This window comes from Triticum aestivum, chromosome 4D (genome assembly GCF_018294505.1).
Source record: "Triticum aestivum cultivar Chinese Spring chromosome 4D, IWGSC CS RefSeq v2.1, whole genome shotgun sequence".
Taxonomy (NCBI): domain Eukaryota; kingdom Viridiplantae; phylum Streptophyta; class Magnoliopsida; order Poales; family Poaceae; genus Triticum; species Triticum aestivum.
In genome coordinates, this window is record NC_057805.1 from 489,862,139 (window position 1) to 489,889,881 (window position 27,743).

The following is a 27,743-nucleotide window of genomic DNA, read 5'->3' on the forward strand; positions in this document are numbered from 1 at the left end:
TTGTGAGTCCAGAGGTGCTCCAAGTGTACGTACGCAGGTAGCGTCAATGAGAAGGTCGACTTGAACGAGCTTCTTTGCTGTTAAATCCTTACTCTATGCGATAATCGCCTGGCTTGTCAGACCAGTCTGAAGAACCGATGTGCGTTCAGGCATGGACCGATCGATGTAGTTCCAGTTCCGCAAGAAACCACCGCAGCCTGCGTGGGGGGCCGAAAATGGGAGCGATCGCCGTTGCCGTGCACGTGGTGACACCGTGACATGGGCGGCGCCCAAGGATACCACTGACTATCGAGGACGCGATGCCGCACGTGGTGACTACGCGGATGGATGGAATGGACGGGCGTTGCAGGTTCATTCAACCTACCCCTGATGCCCGCACGTCTCCTTGCGTCGGGAAGCACGCACGTATGATAATTTCACCGGCGACTCCACGGAGATTCGGACGCCAGTGTGTGCCGCCACGAGCAAGGCCAGGGCCGCGGGCGCGTGTGTATTCTCCTCCAGGTTTCTTCTACCTCGCGAGCCGAGCGTCGATTTCTTTGGGCCCTCCACTACAACACGTACGTCAATTGCAGGCACTTTAAAATGCCTCAAAAAGGCCCTATAATGCCAGCTTAGAGAAAAGAAGGCATTTTCGAAATATGCTAGAGATGGTCACGAAGGGAAAGGTCTTTTAAGGCATTTTTTCAGAACGCCTCCAAAGGTCAACACAGAGACATGTTTAAAACGCCATCAAGCTCAATTTGAGGCATTTTTTCACGACGCCTCAAAAAGATTAAACGCAGGCATTTTTCCAGAACGCCAACAAGCTCAATTGAAGGCCTTTTTTCTGAATGCCTCCAAAGACTATTTATAGCATTTCTCATAATGCCTCTAAAAATTATGCCTGGCATCTCTCATACTGCCTTCAAGACATTTTTGTGGCTTTCTAAAGAATGCCTCAAAACCATTATGTGGCGTCTTTTGTATTGCCTCCAAAATGTTTCCAGGGCACATAAGAATGCCACAAACTTTACATATGCATAATAAGAATATGATAAAACCACTGTTACAGCAAGCTCAATAATTTGCATCTAGCTCTGTAAAACACACATACAATAGAAAAAAAGATTGAGAAGCTTGCATCGGCTAGAAGTATCATCGTGCATGCGAATAATGCAAAGCATCACCATCAGAACATCTTCACAAATTCAGAAACAATATCAAAGTATCAATCAGAAACACACAGGTCACTTCCTAATGTTGTGACAACAATACGAACAAGTGTTCCAGCTTGATGCAAGAGCAATCCAATCAGCAGTGTACCAGCATAAGAGCAAGCCAATCTTAGACGGGCACACACAAGGGCAAGCCAAATCAGCGATGTGTCACCTTCAACTTCAACCTTGAGCAGTGTACCAGCATTTCTAGGCTTCTACAAGAGCAAAGAATGTTCTCAGCACTGTAACAGGGTTACAGAGACATGCATGCAAGAAAAAGGGCCAGGAAACCTCATGCTCTAATTCACTACAGGAAAAGGCATGTACAACTCACCTATGACCATCTTTCATGTTTCCCTGCCCGAATTCCTAAGTATGTTGTTTCCGGTTGTAGCAGAGATTGCTTGAGTAGCTTTTTTCATTCTTGTTGTTTCAGAAACCTTCTTTCTCTTCAGTGTATTACTCACTGCACCTTCTGAAGTACTGCAACCAGTCTCATGGTTGGTCACCTGAGTTCCAGTAGTTGTTTTGTTGTGATCCACATTCTCGCTATTGTTGAAAGACATCTGACTACAAACACTAGAAACCTACAATTGGGTAAAAACAAAAATCATGTATAGTTATACATAATATGAGCACAAAACAACAACTATGAGCTATGATAGTACCTTAGAGTGCAGCACGGTAGTACGGTCTGTTTGCATAATCTGCATAAAAAAGAGTTCAGAATAGTTGCATATACAAGAACAGGGCAAATGAGTTAGCAAAGTGTCATGTATCATACATTTTTGCATGGCCAGGGAATACACCTAGCTTGGGCATCTCCTAGCTTGTTTATTTTCCCTTGTGCACTAGGCAGCTCAGTTGTTTTTTTGAGCACGATGTTGACAAGAACTTCAACACAATCAGCTAGTGGTTGGCCATCAATAGCTTTAGCTTTTCTATCAGTTTTCTGAATGGTTCCCATTGCCACCACACTTGCACTGTTTGGCGACGTCAAACTAACTTCCATGCCACACTTTATGGTATCTTCTAATCCGTCCTATAAGTTGCAATAGTACTAAGTAACCCTTCTAATTTGCTAGTTGGTTAATAAGTTGAGACACATATAGAAAAATCACCTTTGGCCCTTTTGGAGCGGTGTTTGAAATATTCCTGGTTTCTTATGTTTAGTTGTCTTTGTCTTCTTTGGTTTTCGGCACAGGCGCAAGACTTGGTAGTGCTGATTCTGTTTTCTTTTATTCTAGTTGGGATGCCTTCACCTTATCTGGATGCCTTGGAGCAGCCATTATCTCGGATGCCTTGGTAGTATATGAAAGTGAAGTTGCTTGTTCTTCGTCATTCATGGTTTCCAAGTCCTAGTATGTGGAAACTCATATTTAGCTAGTAGTAAATGCTCAAATAATGTGACTAAATTTAAGAGATGAAAACAAGAATCACCTTAGAAGGATCTTTATTTGGAAGCTCCTTTTCTGGAATTCCTCCCATTTCAACAGACCCCCTAGAAGCTATGATCAAACTTTTAAGCTCATTGTACTATTCTTCCATTCTCTTACTCTTGGCCATTATTGAAGTTTGATTTGCCACCAGAGTATGCACCACATGCCGAAGCTCCATGTTCTCTTGTTTAGCAGCATGTAGTTCAACTTCAACTTGAGCAAGGCGCTCCGAAGCGACTCCACCTACTAATAGACCAAGGCCACTTGGCCTTCCTTTCTTTTCTTTTGGGAAAATTGATGAATAAAGATCAACATCACGGGCCTCCTCACCAATCAAAGAAGGATCTTCCCGAATCCTTTTTTTAATGTCATCCTGAAAGGTTCATATAACAGTATGGTTGCAAGCATGAATTTTATGAAGCACTGAACAAAGCAGTATCAAGTGAAAGCTAACTAGGAATATAATAGAACAGAGCACTATGAAGTGAACTACACACCATTTTTACTCCGCTTTGTTGGTTGACTGGATATCCATTGTTTTTCGTATGCGTAACCATGTAAAGCTTGGCACACCCAATTTCCCTACCCTCTACCATCTCCTGAAGCAGAGATGAAATGTGGATACACTAGTTACACGAGTTAATAATACATTTAATCATATGAGACCCAAAAAAAGGACAAAGACACCAAGGCAACAGATCTAGACAACAAATCTGTCCACAATTCAGCTGTGTACATATGAGAGGCAGAATAAGTAAGGTCAGCCTTCCTCGACATAGCGGTGTGGGTCCCGTTGACACAAAGAACATGACAAATGAATATTATGGGGTAAAATAAAACAAGGAATACGTATTACCATTTGATCAAGGACAACTGCAAAACTTCGTGACCCAGCCGTGTGGGTCCCGTTGCATCCCTCGAGTTGCGATGCCCGAGTGGCTTTGTTTCTCTCAAATTTTTCCTAGACACACAAATATGATGAAGAAACTCATAACAAGCTTATATGTGGAATACATATTTAGCATAGGATACAAAACTACACCATTGAGTACTCACCTTAGCTTTCTCTGTTCTCAAGTGTTTTACTAGCCACTCCCACTGTCCAATTGGGATTCTATTATCACAACCATTAAGAATATTCCGTGCCCGTGACAAATCAACTTTGTAGTATTTCCTCTTTAAAACAACCTTGAAGTCTTTCCATTTTTTACTGGCTGATCTCAACACCCATCTTTTGTATGACTCATCAATGTTGACAAAAGCCTATTATAAAATACAGTTGTGACAACTTGTTCGTTGAAGAAGAAAATGACTTGTTTGTAGATGCAGATATATATCTTAGATTGCGTTGACATACCTGGACAGAATCCCACAACTTTTCTTTCTCTAACTTTGGTGCTTTGCTCCAGTTTTGAGCAGCTAAGGACATTTCTTTTCCTTTCACTAGGGTTCCAATAAAATTTGTCAGCTTGCATGTCTTCAAACCACATGGCTGACCAAATCTGTTGAACTTCAAATTGATCTTGTTATCAACATCATGTTCTTTCCAGAAGCGCCTCATGTGAGTAGGTCCTCTTCTAGTCTTCTCTACAACTTCTGGTATATGAACAGATAGGAACTACCATTAGGCCCATGCAAAACAAGCACATGTAAATTCTTTTATGCCCTCAGAACTAACCATGTGTTTGCTCCTGTTCTTGTCGAACTTCCTCTTCTTGTTCATGTTCATCTTCTTGTCCAGAATCACCTTCTTCATCTTCCTATTCAGTTTCATCACCATGTTCAGCGCCATCTTCTCCATCTTCTGATTCAGTTTGCTCACCACTTCCCTCATGGCTCCTTAAGTCAACATCTTCTTCAGCTCTGGAATTCTTCAAAATCAATACAAGAAAACAAGATGAGTAATAAAAACAAGTGTTCAAAGTTATCCATGTTGAGCTCCTCAAGACCATCAGAAGTAATAAAAACAAGAGCTCACCAAGTATTTTAAGAGCTTACCATAGTGAAGTGTTTTAATTATCCCTGTTTGAAGCTTCTATTTTAATTTGTTTGGTAACATTGATGCATTCCATTTGTGGTAGATTAACTTCTCCGACTCTATAATTCAGCTCATTCAATCTTCGTTCATGGTCAAACACATGGGACTGATTGAATGCATCAGATCTTGATCCCGAAGTCATCATATTTCCTGGCATGTACAATTTGAAACTCAGTTAGAAAAGACAATATCAAAACTAAGAGAAAAACAATCAACGACACTTGAAATTTAGTTCAAAAACAATCAATAGCTCTCACCTAATCCTAGCCTAATATTCTTCATGCCCATCAATTCTAGCATCCATATCAAAGAAGTCTCTTGTAGGTGGATGAACCACAATGTACCATTCCTTCTCTATAGAATCTTGTACATAATATACTTGCGTGGCATGAGTTACGAGGATAAATGGCTCATCAAACATGTCGCTGCCACTGCTTAGCAAATGGTTAAAATTCACCTCAATTATTCCATATGGGTCCTTTCGAACCCCAGCATCAGGGCGAACACTGTCAACCCAATCACACTTGAAAAAATCCACGCTACCTTTGTTTGAATAATTCATCTCAACTATTTCAGTGATTCGGCAATAATAAACAATATCTCCTAATGCTGGATTCTTATCTTTAGCACTTGAGAAACTAGATGTCTTTGCAATCATAGATACTCCATCACATTGTGCTTCTTTTCCGTCACCATATCCCCTTGTGTGGAAAGTGCATCCATCTAAAGAGTAAGCATTGTACTTTTTCACCATCCGATATGGCTTTTGTGCTAAGACTTTAACTTCTTCAGGGATCTTAACATTATTGGAAATCAATGATTGAACCTAGAGACATAACATAGTCAATGCAATATCTCCACATGAAGCGCTTTAAGAATTTTAGCGTGAGATCATAGACACTTACATGGTCAGCAAACCAAGTGTGGAAACTACTGTGATGGGAGCGTTCTACATCACGTATTCTTTTGCGTCGACTGATACGTCTCCATCGTATCTACTTTTCCGAACTATTTTGCCCTTGTTTTGGACTCTAACTTGCATGATTTGAATGGATCTAACCCGGACTGACGCTGTTTTCAGCAGAATTGCCATGGTGTTATTTTTGTGCAGAATAAAAAGTTATCGGAATGACCTGAAACTTCACAGAGATAGGTTTTGGAATTAATACAATATATTTGCGAAAGAATCAAGTGAAGGGGGCCCATAGCCTGGCCACAAGGGTGGGGGTGCGCCCACCCCCTAGGGCGCGCCCACCCCCTAGGGCGCGCCACCCGACCTTGTGGCCCCCCTGGACCTCCACCGACCTCAACTCCAACTCCATATATTCACGTTCGTGGAGAAAAAAATCAGAGAGAAGGATTCATCGTGTTTTACGATACGGAGCCGCCGCTAAGCCTTGTTCTTTCTCGGGAGGGCAGATCTGGAGTCCATTCGGGGCTCCGGAGAGGGGAATCTGTCACCATCGTCATCATCAACCATCCACCATCACCAATTTCATGATGCTCACCGCCGTGCGTGAGTAATCCCATTGTAGGCTTGCTTGATAATGATGGGTTGGATGAGATTTACCACGTAGTCGAGTTAGTTTTGTTAGTGTTTGATCCCTAGTCCACTATGTTCTAAGGTTGGTGTTGCTATGACTTTGCTTTGCTTAATGCTTGTCACTAGGGCCCGAGTGCCATGATTTTCATATCTGAACCTATTATGTTTTCATGAATATATTTGTGTTCTTGATCCTATCTTGCAAGTTATAGTCACCTATTATGTGTTATGATCCGGCAACCCCGGAGTGACAATAGTCGGGACCACTCCCGGTGATGACCGTAGTTTGAGGAGTTCATGTATTCACTAAGTGCTAATGCTTTGATTTGGTACTCTATTAGAAGGAGGCCTTAATATCCCTTAGTTTCCAATAGGACCCCGCTGCCACGGGAGGGCAGGACAAAAGATGTCATGCAAGTTCTTTTCCATAAGCACGTATGACTATATTCAGACTACATGCCTACATTATATTGATAAATTGGAGCTAGTTATGTGTCACCCTAAGTTATAACTGTTGCATGATGAATGTCATCCGACATAATTATCCATTACCTACGAGCTTTTCACATATTTATCCTGGCTAAGTTACTTTTCCGTTGCCACTGTTACGATTACTACAGAACTGCTACTGTTACTTTTGCCACTGTTACCGTTACTTCCATACTATTTTGCTACTAAATACTTTGCTGTAGATATTAAGTCTTTCAGGTGTGGTTGAATTGAGAACTCAGCTGCTAATACATGAGAATATTCTTTGGCTCCCCTTGTGTCGAATCTATAAATTTGGGTTGAATACCCTACCCTCGAAAACTGTTGCGATCCCCTATTCTTGTGGGTTATCATCGACCCGCTGATAGAATATCATGATGTTGTCTACATGAACATGAGAGAGGGTTACTGCTAGTTCAGAGAGTATGGAGAGTGTGGAACAAGTGGTGAGAAACTTACTGGACATATGGAGCAATGTGGGGGTAATTGACCAACACATATCTTTGAGCTTGGATCCATGACGTGTAGTCTTGTTCTTCAACACAAGGACCAAATAAAGGACGACCGACTATTCTCAAGTATGGCTGATGGTTTGTCGAGTCATTGGGGCCAATAAAATCATTATGTCGTCCTGTTTGAGTGAATATGGTTGGACAACCATGCAAATATCGTGAGCAAAATGTAAGAGTATCATCCAAAACATATCCCTCTGCTATTGATCCCTCTGGGTGACTTAGCGTATGGATCATACTCTTCAACTTGCCCAAAAACCTCTCAACAACCCACATGCTTCGGTAATGCACCGGTCCAGCAATCCGTACTTCAGTTGCAAGATGAATGGTCAAGTGTTCCATGATGTCAAAAAAGGCAGGAGGAAATACTTTCTCCAATTGGCACATGATTTCAGGAATCGCATCCTCCAACTTTTGTATCTCACTCACAGTGATAACCTTTGAGTATAATTGCTTGAAGTAGTTTCACAAACGCATCAATGGAATACAAACATCTTCAGGCAAAGTTCTCCTAATGGCTGAGGGCAACAGATCACGCATTATAATATGACAGTCATTGCTCTTTAGTCCATTTAATCTCTTTCTGACTATATCCACTTTGTTGTGCAAGTTGGATGCATAGCCCTTAGGAAACCTAGCATCCTTTAGAACCTGGCAAAACATCTTAGCACCGTGTGAATCCAAGTAGTATAATGCAGGAGGTAGGTATGGTTTACTCCCAGTTAAATCTGGATGTTGGTCTTGGCATATATTCAATTGTTGTAGGTCAAGACGTGCATTCAGATTATCCTTTGATCTTTTGCTAACATTCAGAAGGGTATGGGAAATATTCTCAAACACATTCTTCTCTATGTGCATAGGATCCAGATTATGAGGCAATCGAAGTGTTTCCCAGTATGGCAGCTGAAAGAAGCAACTTCTCTTTTTGAATATTGAAGTGTCTTGCTGCACGTTTGTATCATTCTCATCTACCTGATTATGGTGTCGCTTCCTGCTGCTCTTCTGCTGCAGTTTCCCATACGTAGTTTTCATGTCCTTTGTCAATATTGAAATGTCATGTGATGAAAGGGGAACGGGAGGCTCTCGATGTTCCTCAAAACCATCAAATGACTCAGCATCAAATCGAAACTCGTGATTAGGTTCCAAGAATCTGCGATGTCCCATATAGCATTTCTTGAGTCCATTCTTTAACCAAAGAGAGCATGTCTCTGATAGACAATGAGAGCAAACTGCTATATTTTCTCCAGACAATGATCCACGCCCAGGCCAATCACTTATTGTCCATAGTAGTGCGGCGCGTAAGAGAAACTTCTTAGATCGAGAGGCATCATAAGTCCAGACTCCATCATTTCAAAGCTCTTGAAGATTATCTATGGTCAGCTGCATGTAAACATCCATGTCTTTCCCTAGAGATTTTTTTACCAGGAATGATGACAGAGAGGATAATGTTTGATTGCTTCATACAAATCCATGGAGGAAGGTTGTAGGTATCGTGGTACTAGGTCTGACAGTAAGAATAGGGGGTATGTAGGAGGAGGCAAGGTCCTAGCTACAGTGAGATATTACACGCGAGTTTACGAGTTCAGGCCCCTCTCGAAGGAGGTAACAGCCCTACCTCTCGGTGCCCCGAGGCTTGTCGACTGTAATATGCGTGTGAGTTACAGGGGGTGCGAACCCTTGTGCCTGAGGAGGGGGTGGCTTATATAGAGTGTGCTAGACCCCTCTAGCCCTCAGTTACACAGGGTTCAATGTTAGTTAAGACAGGGGCATTACTGGTAACGCCCTCTATAAATGACTATTAATGGCCTTTAAGACTACAGAGTGAACGCCTGTCCGTTGCCATCCTGGAGTGGCTTTAGATCTTCTGTACTCCGAGTGATTCTTCATATCTTCCAGTGACTATTTCTTGGTCGAGTGGAATTGGAGTATCGGAGTGGAATAGATGGTCGAGTGGATTGTACTCCAAGGTGATTTCAGTCGGTATCTTCTGTTGTACTTCAAATGTCTTTGACTCTAGGGCAGTGTCCTTGGGTAGGGCGTCTAGGTTAGGCCTATGACCCTACCCTAGGTACATGTCATCGTCATTAGCCCCCGAATGGATTGAGGTCCGAGTGAAGTAAGGTTGAAGCTGTTTCCGAGTCGATTCTATGCCTCGGAGGCATTTCATCGGAGTCTGGAAATCATACTGGAACTTTAACCTTGCGTCAGTCGCCTTGATCGATTCTGTGGTCGTCGAGTGAATTATGCCGATAATCTTCGAGTGGATCGGAGCGTGAAATCTTCTGCGCAATCGGTTGCTCTGCGGTTCCCGGATCTCACGGGATTAAAAAAATTGGAGAAGCTCGCGGGACGGAACGTGACGCAGTAAATGGAGCGAGTAGACAGGGGCGCCTCGATTGCTACACCGCCTTTTTCGTCACGTATCAGGTGAGCGACTGTTGCGGGATATGATAAGATTGCTCGGGCCCACAGGTCAGCCACTCGGAAGCAACCTCATAAAAGGCGTCGAAGCCGATGCAACGTACAATGCGCCTCATTCGATCTCCTTCTTCTCTGCCTTTCTTCCTCGTTTCCCTCTGCCCTCGACGCTTCCGCCCGCCCTGCTCGCACTCTACCGCCATGGTGAAGGAGAAGACTGCAACCATGGAGCGCGCAAAGAAGGCGGCAGCGAAGGGCAATAAGACGGCTCGGGGGACGTCGTCGCGGTCCGGTGTGCCACCTGGTTGGATCCAGGGGGACTGGATCCGCTCCACCGTCAAGCAGGAGGATTTGCAGAGGCTTGCCACCGACGGCATGATTGTTCCTGGGTCTTGGAGGTTGCCAGAGGGGGAATCCGAGCCCCAACCACACGAGGGTGAGCATGTCCTCCTTGTCACCCACATCGCTCGAGGTTTTTCCCTTCCCCCGCATCCGTTCGTTCGGGGTTTCTTGAACTTTTTCGGTGCTCAGATTCACCATTTCCCTCCCAACACAATCTCGTATCTCGCTGCGTTCATCTCAATGTGCGAAAACTTCTTGGGGTGCCAACCGCACTGGGGTCTATTCAAACACATCTTTACTTGCCGTTCTCAGTCGGTGAAGAAGGCTAACCCGACTGACGAAAAGATACACGTGGTCCAAATGTGCGGGGGGTTAGGGATTCAAATTAGGGGTAGAAGTACATTTCCTCCCATGACCTTTCCGAGTCAGTCAGAGGATGGCAGTCGACTTGGTTCTACTGCAAAGACATCCCGACTCCTGGTCAGTCGACCGGCCTCCCCCCTTCACTGTGGGGAGACTCCGCCAACCTTCTTCACTTGTTGTGAACCCAGAAGAGAAAGGCGAGGTGTCCCTTTTAGTCAATGCAGTCATTAACTTAGTCCGGGAGGGTGTGACTGGCATGGATCTATTGGAAGCGTTCCTCAGTCGACGCATCCAGCCTCTCCAAGCTCGCGATCATCCGATGTGGATGTACTTGGGCCCCGGAGACACCGCTCGGATCCACCCAGAGGAGGTTTCCGAGGAGACAGTGGCTCAGTGGCTACGGAGCATCACTGGGAACAAGGATAACCCCAGGGGGTCCAGGAGGATTCTGCCATTCGACGCCGACCACGAGCCAGAAGTGGTCTGGCTCAATATACCGAGTGTTTTCTTCTTTCGATCCGCAATTTGCTCTTGAATCCGACTGATACTTGTTAATTTATGCCGTGCAGATTTATACCTAGATGTACTCGATGCCAAACGGGGAGTAGTACCATGAAGGAGTGGAGAGTGATGGCGGAAGTGCCGACTGGCAATCTGATGATGATAGTGATGAAGACAGCGAGGATTCTGGAAGCAGTGAGGAAGTCGACTCGCCGCCTCGCTCCGAACGACGTTCCAAGCAGTCACAGGATCCTGTGGGTGGGCGTGGCCAAGCAGTTCCGCCAAGTACGAAGGTTGCAAAACACACTCGGACCTCGACTCCAGAGGCGTCGGAGAAGGCCGCCAAGCAGCCCAAGGTTGTCCCACCGAAGCCTCGGAAGGCCCTGCCCAAGATCAAGGTGGCTGTACCCGTTGCTTCAGCATAAGTATCTCTTCAATTTGTTTTCGTTTTGATCGGGAACTTCTTTTTCTTGTTTGACCGAGTGAAGTTGAGAAATTTCAGTGCTGCTACTTCTGGAACGTCCATGGACATTGACAAGGAGCAGGACGATGCGGAAACTGTAGACGCGGCCACTTCTCGGGCAGGTACGGCTCCCCAGCCATGCTCTTACTTTGCCAACTGGTCAGATGGTCGACTGAACTCTTAGGGTCGAGTGTTTGGCAGTGCCAACAAATATTATTCAACTTCCAGATGATGATGATGATGATGATGAAGTGCCACAAAGGAACACAGGGAGAAGGGGCAGGACTCTGAGCAAGAAGCTACCTGCCAGCAACGTGTCTCACTCGACATCAACATCAGAACCAGTCGTTCAGCAACTTGGTGGTCCAGTTCAGACTTCTGTCTCTTTTGCTGATCCTTTGTCCACTAACTAGCCTTCGCCATCGACTGCTGAAGCCCCTGCTCCAACTGTGCAACTTCAAGCTTCAGCTCCTCTGGTCACCTCGTCTGTTCCACCAACCCCTCTATTTGCTACTCACCACATCCCGGAGGACCAAGTAGGCGCTGCCAAGGAAGCCATGATCCAAGCAGGCTTAATGATGGACCGACTGAAGGTGGTGTATGACACCAAGAAGGCTGCCTATGACACCAGCTCTGCCCTCCAAGCCAACGTCCGAGTAAGTGGGATTGTAAGTTGATTTCCGATTGGTTTCCAGTTTGACCTTTGTTCTATTAGGATATACTATCTGAAAACTGCTGCTTTATTATTCGTAAGATGTCAATCTGTTTCTGCATCTGTACACCCAGTGGGTGTGTCATGTAGCTGCATTCAGCTCGTTTCACTCGAATTAGACAGGTCGTGTTGAGTGAATTCTTGGTCCAGTGGGGGTGCGCTAAGTGCACCCACTGAGTGTAGTCCCTGAGACCGCTGTTGACTGCTGGCAGTCGACGGTGGTCTTAGAACTGTCTTTTTTTACTCGAGCTGGGCTGACCATGCTAAGTGGGAAAAGTAACCAGTGGGGGCACGCTGATAGCACCCACTGGGTGTAGTCCCCGAGACTGCTGTTGGATGTTTGATTCGGCAGCAGTCTTAGAACTCTTTTTGCTGTGTAATTTGCTCTTGCGCTTTTCCATTCAGAAGTAACTGTCGACTGACATGTCTTGTTGTTGATTGCAGAAATCTTGTGAGATTGGGACCAAGTTCGCTGATTTGGAGAAGAAGCAGATCCAACTCAATCTTGACCTAGAGTTTAGCCAAGGAGAACTTGAAGAAAGCCCAGGATGAGGCAACTGTCATGGGAGGTACAACTTGTCGATTGCTCGCCTTGTCATCTTTTCCTTTTCATCCTTTGAACCGAGTGATTCCACTCGAGTAGATGTGCGTAGTGAAGAATGTTATTTCTTTAGACAAAATGAAGCAGGCTCTGGAGCAGAAGGACCTTGATCTTGCAGCGGCGCAGAAGACAGAGCGGGAGAAGATTGAACTTGCTGACAAGAAGCTGGCTTCAGTCGGAAAGTTGGAAGAAGAGAACGCCAAGTTGAAAACTGTTGTTGATGAAGCGAAGAAGGAAGTTGTGCAGCTGAAGGATGAGAAGGTGGCTTTGGCAGACAAGGTTGATGTTCTCACTCGTAAGAGAGATGAACTGGAAACTTATCTGGGAGGTCTTGCCAAGAAGATGTTCCTCATGCTTGAAGGTACTTTTCTTTTATCCGACTGACTGCACAGAACTTTTCCATTATATTACTGTCACTTCAACACCTTTCGTGTGTGCATAATTCTGTCAGAACTTCGAGGAAGAAACTGGGCGGATCGAGACAGGTCTGGACCCTATCAACTCTCCCGTCAAGGACGATGCTGCAATGAACGTGCTGCGACTGGAATCTCGCCATGCTAGTGTCTTGGATTACATTGCTCGACTGAAGGTCGCGCTGTCCCGGATCGACAAGGAATTATGGCCAGAGGATGTGCTCCTGAACGACCTTGAGTCACTGATGACTCGACTCAACAGCATTCCGGACCGAGTGCAGGCGTGGAAGAAGTCAGCTGCCCGCTGTGGTGCTAACGCCGCTTTGTCACTTGTCCGCTTTCATTGCAAGGAAGTCAAAGAAGAGAAGCTGGCGGCTCTGAGGTCACCAACACCAAGAAACTTCACTTCCAATCCTTCATGGAGACCTTCATCGATGCAGCTACTCGCATTGCAGACGGCATCGACCTGGACAGTTTCGTCGAGCCAGCAAGTCCTCCTACCGAGTGAAAAACTTGATAACTTAACTTTATTTGCCTCGGAATGCCGAATGATTTTGTAATCATTAAACTCTTTCAGGCTTGACGCCCGAGCACTTCCGCTGGTGGTTCTGAACCTTCATGGATTTATCCAAACTTGGTTGCTTTATCCGGATGCAGTTGCTTTGTCTGTATTGCCTTCGGGTTTTTTGACTTAGGCGAATCTAAGATCGCAGCCGAGTCCCCGAGTGAGAGGATTGCTCTCCACTCGGAGTAGACGTTGTACTTGTGGCGCAGCTCAGAGTGCAACCATACGTTGTATTTGTGGCGTAGCTCAGAGTGCAACCATTTGTTGTACTTGTGGCGCAGCTCAGAGTGCGCGGCCAAGCTTCCGAGTGAGAGGGTTGCTCTTAACTCGGACTATGTTTTGTAACTTAGGCGAGTGCGGGATCGCAGCTAAGCCCCCGAGTGAGAGGGTTCCTCTTCACTCAGAGTGTTTTTTTAACTTAGGCGAGTACGGGATCGCAGCTAAGCCCCCGAGTGAGAGGGTTGCTCTTCACTTGGAATGTTTTTGAAACTTAGGCGAGTACGGGATCGCAGCAAAGCCACCGAGTGAGAGGGTTGCTCTTCACTCAGAGTGTTTTTCAAACTTAGGTGTGTACGGGATCGGAGCTAAGCCCCTGAGTGAGAGGGTTGCTCTTCACTCGGAGTGTTTTTGAAACTTAGGCGAGTACGGGGTCGCAGCTTAGCCCCCGAGTGAGAGGGTTGCTCTTCACCCGGAGTGTTTTTGAAACTTAGGCAGGTACGGGGATCGCAGCTAAGCCCCCGAGTGAGAGGGTTGCTCTTTAGTCAGAGTGTGTTTTTGTAACTTAGGCGAGTATGGGATCGTAGCTAAGCCCCTGAGTGAGAGGGTTGCTCTTCACTCGGAGTGTTTTTGAAACTTAGGCAAGTACGAGGTCGCAGCTAAGGCCCCGAGTGAGAGGGTTGCTCTTCACTCGGAGTGGTTTTGAAACTTAGGCGAGTACGGGATCGCAACTAAGCCCCCGAGTGAGAGGGTTGCTCTTTACTCGGAGTGTGTTTTCGTAACTTAGGCGAGTACGGGATCGCAGCTAAGCCCCCGAGTGAGAGGGTTGCTCTTCACTCAGAATGTTTTTGAAACTTAGGCGAGTACGGGATCGCAGCTAAGCTCCCGAGTGAGAGGGTTGCTCTTCGCTCGGAGTGTTTTTGTAACTTAGGCGAGTATGGGATCGCAGCTAAGCCCCCGAGTGACAGGGTTGCTCATCACTCGGAGTATGTTTTTGTAACTTAGGCGAGTACGGGATCATAGCTAAGCCCTCGAGTGAGAGGGTTGCTCTTCACTCGGAGTGTTTTTGAAACTTAGGCGAGTACGGGATCGCAACTAAGACCCCGAGTGAGAGGGTTGCTCTTCACTCGGAGTGTTTTTGAAACTTAGGAGAGTACGGGATCGCAGCTAAGCCCCCGAGTAAGAGGGTTGCTCTTCACTCGGAGTATGTTTTTGTAACTTAGGCGAGTATGGGATCGCAACTAAGCCCCCGAGTGAGAGGGTTGCTCTTCGCTCATAGTGTTTTTGAAACTTAGGCGAGTACGGGATCGCAGTTAAGCCCCCGAGTGAGAGGGTTGCTCTTCACACGGAGTATGTTTTTGTAACTTAGGCGAGTACGGGATCGCAGATAAGCCCCCAAGTGAGAGGGTTGCTCTTCGCTCGGAGTGTTTTTGAAACTTAGGCAAGTACGGGATCGCAGCTAAGCCCCCGAGCGAGAGGGTTGCTCTTCACTCGGAGTATTTTTTTTGAAACTTAGGCGAATCTGCTTCGCGGCTAAGCCCCCGAGTGAGAGGGTTGCTCTTCACTCGGAGTGTTTTTGAAACTTAGGCGAATCGGGTTCGCGGCTAAGCCACCCACTGGGGGATATGAACACACATGCTTATGTGAAAACAATCATTAAGATACTGCAAAAATCATGTCTTTGATAAGCAAACTGAAGGATTCTTATTACAACTCATCGATCCGAGTGTTTAGGTATAAAAACGGCGGAGCAGATCCGCATTCCACGAGTGTGGCTCGTCTTCTTTCTTGGCTATGTTGTAAAGGTGATACGCCCCGTTGTGGAGCACCTTGGTGATGATGAAGGGCCCTTCCCAGGCCGGAGCGAGCTTGTGAGGCCGTTTCTGGTGCACCCGAAGCACAAGGTCTCCTTCCTGAAATGCTCGTCCTCTGATATTTTGGGCATGGAATCGTCGTAGGTCTTGTTGATAGATGGTCGACCGGATCAGAGCCATCTCTCGTTCTTCCTCCAGGAGATCAACTGCGTCCTGGCGTGCTTGTTTTTCTTCAGCCGCTGAGAAAAGTTCCACTCGGGGGGCATTGTGCCAGTCTTGAAAGGTCCAACCATGTCCAATCCCCAAACTGCAAATGGCCAGACGAGTGGAATAGTCTTCAAGGCAGATGCAGGCTTGTGAGACATGTTTGAGTAAAACTAGTAGCCTTCGCACTTGTCGACTATATCTTTAGCCATCTCATTCGCACGCAGCCAGTAAAATCCTGCTCGGTATGCTTTGGACACGATTGTCTGAGACGTCGCGTGGTGACCACATGTCCCCGAGTGAATCTCATTTAAGATCAGTCGGCCTTCTTCTGGAGAGATGCAACGCTGAGCTACTCCGGTAACACTTTCTCTGTAAAGTTGTCCATTTATCACCGTGAAGGCTTTGGATCTGCGGAAGATCTAGTGGGCCACATATTCGTCCTCTGGGAGCTCTTGCCTGAGCGGATATGCAATATATGGCACTGTCCAGTCGAGACTGATCACTAAAACCTCCATGATCAAGTCGACTACAACTGGGATTTCAATCTCAGTCGGATTGGTTGAACTTATCGGTTGTGGGGGCTCCTCCGTAAAGGGTTCTTCTTGAACTGACGGGGTGTGGAGATGCTCCAAGAACACATTACTGGGAATGGGTTTCCGAGTGGAACCTATCTTCGCCAGATCATCAGCCGCTCGATTCTTGATTAGGGGTATGTGGTGGAGCTCCAACCCTTCAAACCTCTTCTCTAACTTTCTCACTGCATTGCAGTAACCAATCATGGCAGGGCTCCTGATGTCCCACTCCTTCATTACCCGATTGACCACCAAATCTGAGTCGCCGTAGACCATCAGGCGATGGACGCCGAGAGAGATGGCCATACGCAACCCATATAGAAGTGCCTCATACTCAGCTTCATTATTTGAGGAGTCAAAGTGAATCTGAAGGACATAACTGAGCTTGTCACCTCTTGGGGATACCAGGACCACTCCAGCACCAGAACCGTTCAACATCTTGGACCCATCAAAGAACATAGTTAAATGTTCCGAGTGAACCTGAATCGGTTGCTGTTGTTCAATCCACTCGACGAGGAAATCTGCTATTGCTTGAGACTTAATTGCCTTTTTTGCTTCGAACTTGATATCAAAAGGGAGGAGTTCGATCGCCCACTTGGCCACTCGACCAGTCGCATCTCGATTATTCAAGATTTCTGATAATGGAGCATCGCTAACGACTGAAACTGAGTGGTCTGCGAAGTAATGTGCAACTTTCTTCGTGGTCAGATAGATCCCGTAGACAAGCTTTTGGTAATGCGGATACCTTTGCTTGGACGGAGTCAAGACTTCAGAAATATAGTATACAGGGCGTTGAACTTTGTAGGCTTTACCTTCTTCCTCCCGCTCGACTGTGAGCACTGTGCTGACAACCTGTCCAGTGGCTGCGATATACAACAATAGAGGCTCCATGCTGACTGGGGCAGCAAGCACCGGTTGGGTGGAAAGCAGGGCTTTGAGCTCTACAAACGCTGCTTCGGCTTCGGGAGTCCACTCGAACTGGTCAGACTTCTTCATCAGTCGGTAAAGAGGCAATGCCTTTTCACCGAGACGAGAGATGAGTCGACTCAATGCAGCCAAACAACCAGTAAGCTTCTGAACATCATGCACACGCACAGGGCATTTCATTCGGAGAATTGCTCCAATATTTTCTAGTTTTGCATCGATCCCTCATTTGGAAACGAGGAAACCGAGTAATTTTCCGCCTTGGACTCCGAATGTGCATTTCGACGGATTGAGCTTGATATCATATCTTCTTAAGTTGGCAAATGTTTTAGCGAGGTCAGTCAGCAGGGTGGAACCTTTACGTGACTTGACCACGATATCATCCATGTATGCTTCCACGTTCTGACTGATCTGAGTGAGCAGGGACTTCTGAAGCATGCGCATGAACGTGGCACCAGCATTCTTGATGCCGAAGGGCATGGTAACATAACAAAAGCACCCGAATGGGGTGATGAAGGCTGTTTTTATCTCGTCGGGTCCATACAGTCGGATCTGACGGTACCCGAAATATGCGTCCAAAAAGGACAAACGCTCACACCCCACAATTGAGTTGACAATCTGGTCGATGCGGGGGAGAGGGAAGTGATCTTTCGGGCAGGCCCGATTGATGTGCTTGAAATCCATACACATACAAAGTGAATCATCTTTCTTGGGGACCATGACAACATTGGCGAGCCACTCGGAGTGGTATATCTCGCGGACGAACTCAGCTGCCAGAAGCCGAGCTACCTCTTCGCCAATTGCCTTCCTCTTCTCCACGACGGACCGACGGAGGTGTTCCTGTTGGGGAACATAGTAAATAAAAAATTCCTACAATCACGCAAGATCTATCTAGGAAAAGCATAGCAACGAGCGGGGAGAGTGTGTCCACGTACCCTCGTAGACTAAAAGCGGAAGCGTTTAGTAACGCGGTTGATGTAATCGAACGCCTTCACGATCCAACCGATCCAAGCACCGAACGTACGGCACCTCTGTGTTCTGCACACGTTCAGCAAGATGACGTCCCTCGAACTCTTGATCTAGTTGAGGGCGAGGGAGATCTCCTTCAGCATGATGGCGTGGCAACGGTGATGATGAAGTTACCGGCGCAGGGCTTCGCCTAAGCACTACGACGATATGACCGAGGTGGTAAACTATGGAGGGGGGCACCGCACACGGCTAAGAGAAAACTTGTGTGTCTTTGGGGTGCCCCCCTCCCACGTATATAAAGGAGGGGCGAAGAGGAGGCCGGCCCTAGAGGGGGCGCGCCAAGGGGGCAGTCCTACTTGGACTCCTGGTCCAAGTAGGATTCGGCCCCCCTTTCCTATTCCAACTAGGAGAAGGAGGGAAGGAGGAAGAGGGGAGAAGGAAGGAGGGGGGCACCGCCCCCTCCTAGTACAATTCGGACCAGCCCATGGGGGGCGTGCGGCCACCCTTGAGGCCCTTCTCTCCTTTCCCCTAAAGCCCATTAAGGCGCATTACTCTCCCGGGGGGTTCCGGTAACCTGCCGGTACTCCGGAAAATACCCGAAACACTTCGGAACCATTCCGGTGTCCGAATATAACCTTCCAATATATCGATCTTTACCTCTCAACCATTTCAAGACTCCTCGTCATGTTTGTGATCTTATCTGGGACTCCGAACAAACTTCGGTCATCAAATCTCATAACTCATAATACAAATCGTCATCGAACGTTAAGCGTGCGGACCCTACGGGTTCGAGAACTATGTAGACATGACCGAGACACATCTTCGGTCAATAACCAATAGTGGAACCTGGATGCTCATATTGGCTCCTACATATTCTCCGAAGATCTTTATCGGTCAAACCGCAATAACATCATACGTTATTCCCTTTGTCATCGATATGTTACTTGCCCAAGATTCGATCGTCGGGTATCATCATACCTAGTTCAATCTCGTTACCGGCAAGTCTCTTTACTCGTTCCGTAATGCATCATCCCGTAACTAACTCATTAGTCACATTGCTTGCAAGGCTTATAGTGATGTGTGTCGGTATCAAAACCGGCGGATCTCGGGTAGGGGGTCCTGAACCGTGCGTCTAAGGTCGATGGTAACTGGAGACAGGGGACACGATGTTTACCCAGGTTCGGGCCCTGTCTATGGAGGTAATACCCTACTTCCTGCTTGATTGATCTTTATGAATATGAGTATTACAAGAGTTGATCTACCACGAGATCGTAATGGCTAAAACCCTAGAAGTCTAGCCTATATGATTATGATTGCCTCTACAGACTAAACCCTCCGGTTTATATAGACACCGGAAGGGACTAGGGTTGTACAAAGTCAGTTACAGAGAAAGGAATCTTCATATCTGAATGCCAAGCTTGCCATCCACGCCAAGGAGAGTCCCATCCGGACACAGGAGAGAGTCTTCTGTCTTGTATCTTCTTCACAGCACATCAGTCCGGCCCACGTTACATAGTCTGGACGCCCGAGGACCCCTTAGTCCAGGACTCCCTCAGTAGCCCATGAACATGGCTTCAATGACGATGTGTCCGGCGCGCAAATTGTCTTCGGCATTGCAAGGCGGGTTCCTCCTCCGAATACTCCAAAATGGCCTTTGAACACAGAAAAAGTGTTCGGCTCTGCAAAACAAGTACCACATACAACCGCAGAGAGTATAATATTTCACGAGTCCAATCTACTGACAACTTTTTGTAGCGTGACATTACGTCACCACCCGGTCATTATTTCGAACCGTTTTTTAACCTGCCGCTCCGCGTTCCAAGATGAGATTTTATTGGCACGTCTTGTCGAAGCAGAGGTCGTGTTCCCTTATTGCGGGATTCTCATCAATACGGGCATGGGTAATCCAACCGTGCCGTTTGCACAGCCCTTGGGAACAGGCGAGTTTTAAGGCGAATGGGGAGGCGCTTGATATTCACCACCTTTATAAGGAGATAAGGATTCCTTTCTTTCACCCATGCCTTCTCTCTCTCTGCCCCCCATTCTCGAGCTCCAGCGCCCCAAGTTCTCATCTTTTCCGCCTCAAGAAAGCACTCCGACCATGTCCGGATCCAGAGCGCAGGGCAAGTGGATGGTCTCCTCCGTCAAGGAGAAGGACATTGTGAAGCTCCGGAAGGCGGGGTAATTGGCCAAGGAAATCGCCCATCGGCTCCCGGCCGAGGGGCAGATCATCCCCACTCCGGAGCCCCATGAGAGGGTGGTGTTCATCCCCCACTTCGTCCGCGGGCTGGGATTTCCTCTCCACCCATTCGTCCACGGACTCATGTTCTACTACGGGCTGGATTTCCATGATCTAGCCCTGAATTCTTTCCTCAGCATCTCGGCATTTATTATCGTGTGCGAGGCTTTCCTCCGCATCCCACCCCACTTCGGATTATGGCTAAAGATCTTCAATGTGAAGCCGAAGGTGGTGGATGGCCAACACACAGAGTGCGGAGGCGCCATGGTTAGCAAGATGCCCAACGTCACATGGCTCGAAGGCTCCTTCGTGGAGACCGTCAAAGGGTGGCAGCAATTGTGGTTCTATATCACAGAGCCCCGCGAAGCCACCTGGGCCGCGGCTCCCGAATTCAAGTCCGGAGCCCCAATGCGGCTCACCTCCTGGCTAGAGAAGGGCCTGAATTGGGCTTCGTCAGACGATCTGACTGCATTGCAGACGCGCATCCAGAGCATGGTGGACAAGAACATCAAGCTCGTCAACGTGGTCCAGGTGATGCTAGTTTGCTGGATCCTTCAATGCCAGAGCCGGGCTTGCTATCTATGGGAGTTCGATCCTGCCGAGCACCAGACATTGCAACGGTTCTTCGGAACTACGCATGAAGATATTTGGAAGGTGCTCTTCAAGGCCAACGATATGTGGCCGAAGACGACCGAGGACCGTGGGCACGCCCTGGCCCATCCGCCAGTCCGGTAAGTCTTTCGCATTTCAAGGTGTATCATTTACTTGCTCCTTCAGGGAAGAGGCCTAAGCCTCCCTGTTTATTTTTTTAGCGCTGGACAAAGAAGGCGGAGCCGATTCAGTGTCCGGCTCCGCTGCCCGAGGAACCAGCCATCCCGCTTCTGACGAAGATGCTGGTTCCGACGCCCTACCAGGCGCCGGAGAAGAAGGCCAAGGAGACCAGAAGTGGTCTCCGCCGCAAGGGCGCTTTGGACGTGACGTTCGAAGACGCCGAGACTCACTCCCCCGCTGCTGAGGATGACGACGAGGAGGAGGAAAGCAATTCTCCCCCTGAGGGGGAAGGAAGAAGAGGGCGGCCTCCACAAATCTGGAGGCAGAGACATCCAAGAAGGGGAAGGGCTCCAGTTGGTGTCAAAACTAGCAGATCTCGCGTAGGGGGTCCCAAGCTGTGTGTCATGGATCGATGGGTAACAGGAGGCAGGGGACACGATGTTTACCCAGGTTCAGGCCCTCTCTATCGAGGTAATACCCTACTTCCTGCTTGATTGATCTTGATGAATATAGGGTTACAAGAGTTGATCTACCTTGAGATCATATGTTGTGGTCAAAGACCTAAGGGTATGATGAGTAATGTCATAATGATCTAGCATATCCCTATCGACTAGCCTGACCTCGGCTTATATAATGTAACAGAGGCCTAGGATAACAACAGTCCTAGTCGAATACGCCGGTGGAGAGGAGTTCTTGTCTTGATCACCAAGTCTTGTGGAATCTTCCTCGTCTATACTTCGGCTGTCCGAACTGGCCCATGAGTAGACGGCCATGGGGGTCCTCGGCCCAATCCAACTGATCGGGAGACGACGTGGTGAGTACCCCCTAGTCCAGGACACCGTCTGTAGCCCCCTGAACCGGTCTTCAAGTGGAGACGCTCCTCGATTCTTTCGAATTATTCTTCATCTTCAGTCGTCGGTCTTGAAAACTGGTTCAACAAATCTTCTCATCTTTGAACTTGAGGATCGCCGAGGTGAATCCGAAGAGTTTACACATGGGTATCCGAGGAGCCCTTTAAGTCTTCGGCCTTTATCAATGCCTTGTTTATGCCACACCTCGGGTTTGAAGTGTTTCCTATGTGGCGGTGTCCTGTCACGTCCGAGCTCCAACGCCGGACTCTATCCAGGCTCCAACACCGGATTGCATTAGAGGTGTCTTTTTGCAACCGAGCTCCAACGCCGGTTAGTATCCGAGCTCCAACGCCGGACTATATCCAAGCTCCAACGCCGGACTATATCGAAGTTCCAACACCAGAGAGTATCCGGGCTCCAACGCCGGACTATATCCGAGGCGTCATAGATCACCTCGTCTCAAAAATGTTGAAGGATTTTTAGCCGAGATTAATGCCAGAAATGCCCTCTAAGGAGCCAGCCACTTGCATCCAAGCTATATGCCGAACTGCTTCCGAGGTGGTTCAGCACCTCGGCCATGGGCTGATTGTTTGCGGATTTTATTTCCGATGCGTGTAAGTTTATTTGCTAACGAGATGTATTGCCAGTAGCCCTCAAGGTGTCTGTCGGCCTAAAATCCGAGGTGCACCTGAAGGAAAATATGAAACCGCTGATCCTAGTAGCTCCTGAGACTCAGGTCGTGAAATCGGCCTGAAGATCAACTCCTAGCTTGGTAGCATACATAGGAATAGAAACGCAGTGTAATATATTAGAGAATAGTGATCGGCGAACGGGTCCTTGAAAGAGGGTCTTGAGAAGTTGCCGTAATAGCTTGATGCCGGATAGGTCCAGATGGTACCTATTGTTGTCCGAAGACGCGTTTGCCCATAGTTCGGTCAAGCCGAACACTAAGCACTTTGAATTTTATGCATTGAATAGGCAATGTAGTAGCCTTCGAGACACTGGTCGGGTGGCAACACCAGATCAGGGGATCGATGTGCCCCTTTAATATTAGTAAATGATGAGCCCGAAGCCCTATAGCCCCCGAGCCTTAATGTGGGCATGAGTGGCCGAATTAAGGATCGATATCCGGAGTAAAATCACAAATTATGTGTAATGATTCTATGTATCCAAGTACTTTACATCAGTAATGCTCGGATCCGCATTGTACAAAACTTTGTTGACCGACCATCGGCTTCAACCTCCTCGGCCAGTAGCTGGGGAGTGTTTGTCCTACTTTATAAAGCCGTTATAGGGGCAAAGATTTATGGAAAACAAGGCAATCCGGCCATACGGTTTTATAGACAAAGGTACACGGAGAGATATGTTATATTACATTTTAACGTAAGAAACATCTTCCGAAGAAAATAGTTCCGCTATCGGTTCCTTTCTTTAGGTTGTCATGATCATGAAACCTCACCTCCGATCAATGTGTGAGGAAAATATTGAGGATTTAGTTCGGGGAAAGTTCCCGAACTCTATGGTATTAATGAACCAAAATTTTCACTTCCATCGTTGCCGACCAATGTGATCCTTTAAGATTGCTAGCTTTCGGCTTCACCCAGTCTGAGGTACTAACTCGGATGACCCGGTAGTAACAATCGCAGAGGTGCTCCCTTTACCGCCTAGCCGAACAATCGGGAACGTAGGGGTAAGCATAGGAGCCAGGCAACCCAGCTTGGCCAAAACCTTAAGTCAAATTGATGCATATTTATGGCTTTATGATGATGATTACGGAAAGCAGCCCTTGTATATTAAATACAAACGCCGATGATATCTTTATTTTGACTCTGTTGCAACCGTTTATCAGTTGAAAGTGGCCCATCGTCGGCTTCCGCCCCCTTGTAGATGCTACGCAGGGTGTTTTCGCCATAACAAAACAACCCTTAGCCGACGTCTCGGTGCCCGAAGGCGGTTGTGTTAGCGGAAACGAGGCAATCAGATATGCGGGCTTTATAACTTTCACTTAGTCATAGGAGCTTAAAGTTGGGAGGCCAGTTACTAGCCCCCAGTTAGTGTTCGGCGACAGTCGAGGTCAAGCCGTAAACACGTCGGCCAATGTTATGAATGGCCCGTCATTTAACACAGTCATCGGATCACTGACCTGTTTACGCTTATTGTGACAGTCAGTTTTCGGCTTTCTCCACTGAGGTGCTTAACCATGCGAGCTGGAAGCACAATCGCAGTGGTTCTCCCTTTGCACACCTAGCTGAACAAAGTGGAACGTAGGAGGCAAGCACAGGAGCCGGGCAACCCAACTATTGACCAAAGACACAATTCGAAACTGATGCATATATAGCAATATCCGAGAATGTTTTTGCCGAATCTCTAAAGCTGTCCGGCGTTGCACTGCGAGACTTATGCTGGAAACACACAAATAGTTTAAAAGTGCCATAGGCTTGGAAAACCAAAAACTTCAGTAAAAACTTGACTTCCGAACTAGGTCAAGTGTTCGGTGCCAATCCGAAAATTGGTCTTAAAAAATTTGTGCTTCTTTCGTGCATTAATATGAAACATCCGATCTCAAGACCTCAAGCAGGTCAGCCCACGGCTGTAACCTCCTATCCCAAAGGCGGAGTACTGCTTGTTAGACCAGTTTAGCGAACTAAACTCGAACGGCTTTGAGAGAGAAACTAGGCTCCCCGGCTATTGACCACACACTCGCGTCGAAAAAAGGAGTGATAGAAAAAGATTTTGCAACGACCAAGAAGAAAACACTTATTATAAAACAGCTCATACTAATTTAAGAGCCCCCGAGTGACTTGGGTAAAAGAATTTTATGTATAATGATTGTATGTACCGAAGTACTTATATCATATCTGTGTTCACCCGAACTTTGAACGCGTCTTAACCGACCGTCGGCTTCTCCCTCTTCGGTCAAGGGCCAAAAAGTGTTATGTACTCCACCTGTCGAGAATATCAACGGTGTTTCCGATAACCAGGCAATCAGGCCAAAGGCTGTAACAGACAAAGCGCGCTCAGGGAACTTATGCTATATTACTGATGAAGTGTAAGAAGCATCTTCAAAGAAAATAGTACCCCCACCGATACCTTTCTTCGGTTGCTCATTGTTACCATGAGACTTGTGCAATAGATTTTTTGTACTCATGAGTTCCGTTGTGTGCCGGCCATGATTGAAAACAATAAGAGTGCTAGCTTTCGGCTTCACCCAGTCTGAGGTTCGAGCTCGGATGACCCGATCATGACAATCGCAGAGGTGCTCCCTTTACTCCCTAGCCGAACAATCGGGAACGTAGGGGTAAACACAGGAGCAAGTCAACCCAGCTTGCGGAACACTTAAGTCAACATGGTGCATATTGTGGGGTAATACACGAACAAGGAACGAAGCCATACAAGTATAATCATATGCAAGAGGAAAGGCTTCATCAAGGAAGCCCCCAAGTAAACGGGGTATTTGAGTTTGTGTGTCACAAACAAAGTTTTGACAAGGAAGTTTTTCACAAACACATTTTTGCCAAAAAAGTATTTAAAACTAAAAGTTTTTGAGCATGAAAGCGACTTAGCTGGTTAATGTGTTCGGTGTTGATAACGCGATTCGGGCTTGTGGCGGGACGAAGATGCCCATTGATCTGTGACAGATCCGACAAGGTTCGCAGTCCTCGGCGTGGCCGAGGTTCCAGCCCCAAAGCTCGAGGTGTCCGAGCTTGATGCGAGACAAGGTTCCACCCGCCAAGCCGGTCCCAAGGTGGTGGAGCAAAGAGCTCGGCACTCCAAAGTGGTGACATAGCACAGCCAATGCAGGCCGGCAGAGTGACGCCGAAGTCCCCGACGTGGGTTAATGAAGTGATGACAAAGCCCCCAGTCCAGCCGAGGTGGCGTGGTATATCACTACGCTGAGGTAACAACACTGCCCGACCCGGATCATTTACCTGTGCACAGAAAATAGTGCAAAGCGGAGATAATAGTAATAAAAAAAATTTGTTGCATAATTAATAATTTACGCAAAGTGAGTAATAAAAGAAATATGGCCTGTACGCTGAACGCTCGATGAGGTAGAGCTCTCTCGGCGATGCCAAAGTCCCTGAGGCAGCCGAACATGTCGGTATGGCAACACGACCAACAAGGTGATCACGCGAGCCGATTTATGCCGATTGGGACGACGGCGCCGGCTTGCCGAAGAGACCACATGACGCAGTCGAAGTCCATTACCGGCACATGTAAAATAGTGCAGGCCAACAATAATAATATAAATATATAAAAATCTTCACGTAATTAATTTATGCGAAATAATTTATTTAAAGATATGTGGCCTGGCGCCGAAGTCAATGTCGATGCAGGGCGTCGGCGTGATGCGGTAAAGGCATGGCAAAGCCTAAATTCACAGGTCGGTCCGAGTTCCGGATGCGGCATTCACCGAACTATTGACGGAAACTGACCGAACCACCACACGACCGTCATAAATGCGGCCACCATTTGATAGATCTGTGTACAGATGATGGAACAAACCAGAGTAATAATTCCTTGGAAAAAATAAATCCAAACAAGCAAAAATTGCTGGGATTAATAGCACCTGGTTTATTTGTTGTAGCAGTTCGAAGAAAAGTGACTCCCAAAATTGGGACTCGATCCGCACCCCTATTGCCTGATGGGAGATAAAGCGACGGCATGGCGATGCTGGCAAAATTGGCTCGCCGAGGCAAAGCCCCCGGTCCACCTGACGTGACGAAGCTGGTCGGCTGATGACGCCGAAGTCACCGGAGTATGTTGATGAGGAAATAGCAAAGTCCCCGATCCAGCCGGTGAGTCGAAGTAGGTCGGCTGGTGACGCCGAAGTCACCGGAGTAGGTTTGATGAAGATGTGGTGGAGCCCCCGGTCCAGCCGAGGTGACGGAGCAGGTCTGTAAGGAGACATCGCAGCGGCCGTGTCAGCCGAGGTGTTGAAGCAGTTCTGCGTGATGGACATCGGCTTGAAGAAGCAACAATGCGGCCATGCCGACGCAGGTCGTAACTTGTGACGCGGTCAATGCCGACTTGATGAAGTGACCATGCGGCGATGCCGGTGTGCCCGCTCCGTGTGATCCGTGGGGTGGCGATGTTGGTGATGATTTATCCTTTGCGATTTCGAACTCTTGTTCGGCTCGCCGAGAAGATGATCCGAAGAAGTTGAGCTCGACTCAACAAAGCGACGACGTGTCTAGTGCAGGTCGGCACCCGTGAAGCAATATTGCCGGACTGGTTTGACACCGGCATGCCGGTGAAGATTACCTCCGAAAAGGAGAAAAATTTGTGAGCATGTGTTCGGAAACAAAACACAATACCCTAGAATGAGATTCTTCCAAAAAGGTTGTCCAATATCTCGTTCATGAAGAAAGATTAACTCAGGTCGGATTCGTATTCGCGTAGAAAACAGATCCGAAAATTGGTCCACTCATCGGAAGGTTCCCGGAGTTTGAACCGTCGGATCGAGCTGAAATTTTGAGGGGTGATAGATATGGGAATTCCGCAGCAGATGAACGGTTGGATCTTCCAAATGACCTCCGAGCTGGGATCTGGAGACCACGCCCTAAACTCATCCGGATTCC

General features: G+C 47.4%; 1 long non-coding RNA gene and 1 pseudogene across 1 annotated transcript; both read right to left on the reverse strand.

The window, feature by feature from the left end:
- Positions 1–1,100: 1,100 nt before the first annotated feature.
- On the reverse strand, positions 1,101–1,763 carry LOC123100524 (uncharacterized). The gene is made up of 2 exons (XR_006448419.1): positions 1,534–1,763; positions 1,101–1,414 (listed from the first exon to the last, which is right to left on the reverse strand). It is a non-coding gene; the product is annotated as an uncharacterized lncRNA (long non-coding RNA).
- Positions 1,764–1,778: 15 nt separating this feature from the next.
- Positions 1,779–27,743, reverse strand: part of LOC123097131 (uncharacterized) — an 88,330-nt pseudogene continuing 62,365 nt past the window's right edge.